At 45.6% G+C, this 2,631-nt stretch overlaps 1 long non-coding RNA gene across 2 annotated transcripts; it reads right to left on the bottom strand.

The window, feature by feature from the left end:
- Positions 1-315: 315 nt before the first annotated feature.
- On the bottom strand, positions 316-1,223 carry LOC126983449 (uncharacterized). 2 transcript variants are annotated; one of them, XR_007735908.1, is made up of 3 exons: positions 1,131-1,223; positions 735-932; positions 316-635 (listed from the first exon to the last, which is right to left on the bottom strand). It is a non-coding gene; the product is annotated as an uncharacterized LOC126983449 (long non-coding RNA). The 2 variants fall into 2 exon arrangements; XR_007735909.1 differs by lacking the exon at positions 1,131-1,223 and adding an exon at positions 1,032-1,077.
- Positions 1,224-2,631: the final 1,408 nt, after the last annotated feature.

Consider the following 2,631-nt stretch of genomic DNA (forward strand, 5'->3'; position numbering starts at 1 on the left):
TTTCCCGCCAGTAACGGTAGTATGTTCTTTTGAGGGTCTTGGTAGATGGCCCAGCCCGTTAGTACCGCGGGCGTATTTATATTTTAAGTACCTACCGTGATATGACACTTGCTTGGCCTATACAGCCCTCAGGTGTTCCTTCATGGCTAGTCTTACGTCACTCGGGGATGGTTGAAAATTGCGTCTTGCGGTGGGACTGTAACGCGGGTCCTTGAGATCACTTGCGGCATCGCGCTGACCACTCGACTACCGCCTTACTCAACCTCTTGACTGTGGATTTCCTACCAGAAGACACCAAGCTACAGGAATGGAAGAAAAAGTGGCTGCTACAATTCAATGTGGAAAAATGTAAAGTCATGCAGCTTACGAGGGGAAATCCAGCATGCCTATACCACATGGGAAACACTCCACTATCCACCACAGAGGCAGAGAAAGACCTGGGAGTGTATGTTACCAGGCTACCAGTGAAGGGATATCCAGCACACCAATACCACATGGGAAACACTCCACTATCCGCCACAGAGGCAGAGAAAGACCTGGGAGTGTATGTTACCAGGCTACCAGTGAAGGGATATCCAGCACACCAATACCACATGGGAAACACTCCACTATCCACCACAGAGGCAGAGAAAGACCTGGGATTGTATTTTACCAGGCTACCAGTGAAGGGATATCCAGCACACCAATACCACATGGGAAACACTCCACTATCCACCATAGAGGCAGAGAAAGACCTGGGAGTGTATGTTACCAGGCTACCAGTGAAGGGATATCCAGCACACCAATACCACATGGGAAACACTCCACTATCCACCATAGAGGCAGAGAAAGACCTGGGAGTGTATGTTACCAGGCTACCAGTGAAGGGATATCCAGCACACCAATACCACATGGGAAACACTCCACTATCCACCATAGAGGCAGAGAAAGACCTGGGAGTGTATTTTACCAGGCTACCAGTGAAGGGATATCCAGCACACCAATACCACATGGGAAACACTCCACTATCCACCATATAGGCAGAGAAAGACCTGGGAGTGTATGTTACCAGGCTACCAGTGAAGGGATATCCAGCACATCATTACCACATGGGAAACACTCCACTATCCACCATAGAGGCAGAGAAAGACCTGGGAGTGTATGTTACCAGGCTACCAGTGAAGGGATATCCAGCACACCAATACCACATGGGAAACACTCCACTATCCACCACAGAGGCAGAGAATGACTTGGGAGTGTATGCTACCAGGCTACCAGTGAAGGCGAAATCCGTGCCTATCGTAGCGGACTGGTTAAAACGCATATATTCAAACAAACGCACGGACAGACGGACATTTAAACAAACTTATCCCAATCATAGTCTAGTCAGATTAAGTCATTATGAACACGTGAATAGCGGAGGTTTTAGGTAAATATCAACACAGGAAGAAGTAAAGGAAGAGTGGTAAAGTGAAAATTTAAGGGAGAAGAAGGTTAGGTAAGAAAAGATGAGGAAGGACGGAGATGCGGAGGAGGAGGAGGAGGAGGAGGAGGAGGAGGAGGAGGAGGAGGAGGAAGAAAGATGAATCATGTTTTCTCAATAGAGAGAGAGAGAGAGAGAGAGAGAGAGACCAGGCAAGGTAATACAGGTGGCTTTAAGAATATATTACTTATTTACTCTCTCTCTCTCTCTCTCTCTCTCTCTCTCAACACCTGGGCGTGGTCACCTGTGGCTGGGAGAGACAAGGTGTGGCCCAGTGACCTTGAAGTATTTGAGACTCGCTCTAATTTCTCTCTCTCTCTCTCTCTCTCTCTCTCTCTCTCTCTCTCTCTCTCTCTCTCTCTCTCTCTCAGGTTAATTATTTTGTAGGTGACTGAAAAGGAGAAAGAGGAGGAGGAGGAGGAAGAAATGTGTGTGTGTGTGTGTGTGTGTGTGTGTGTGTGTGTGTGTGTGTGTGTGTGTTCGTGTGTTCGTGACCTTGATTAGTGGTTGCGTCTTTCAGGTAAAAAAAGGAAAATTTTACGCCACATTCTTCTTTGAAACCCATCTCCTCCTCCTCCTCCTCCTTCTCCTCCTCCTCTGTGGAAAAAACTCAAGTATGAAAAAATGAAGGGGAAGGAAGGAATTAAGGAAGGAAGAAAGGAAGGGAGGGAGGAAGGAAAGAAGGAAGGAAGGATGGAAGGAAGGAAGGGAGAGATGAAGGAAGGAAGGTCAAAAAGAAAGAAAGAAGAAAAGATGAATGTAAAGAAAACTACGAGGCAAAGATAAATATAAACATAATTAAAAATAACGAAAAGAAAGATGAAACGGAAAGAGAAATAGGATAGCAAAAGGGAAAAGCGAAAGAGAGAGAGAAAGAAGAAAGAAAGAATGAAAGAAAATAAGAAAGAAAACACCAACGAAATAAAGAAACGCTAAACTTACAAATAAATAAACAAAATAATGAAAAGAAAGCGTTAACATGCATCCAGAACAAGGGCAACGAGGATGATCCAATTTCCCATAATGAGACCTCTTATATTCCTGCCTCGCCAAGAAGAGCTCCGGAGTCCCCCCTTAAGAGAACACAACACGCCAAGCTGCCTCCGTTTATACTGCATGCAAAGTTTCCAATTCCTCCCACGTTTTCTGATCCCACTTAAGTTTGACAA

This window comes from Eriocheir sinensis, chromosome 54 (assembly GCF_024679095.1).
Source record: "Eriocheir sinensis breed Jianghai 21 chromosome 54, ASM2467909v1, whole genome shotgun sequence".
Lineage (NCBI taxonomy): Eukaryota > Metazoa > Arthropoda > Malacostraca > Decapoda > Varunidae > Eriocheir > Eriocheir sinensis.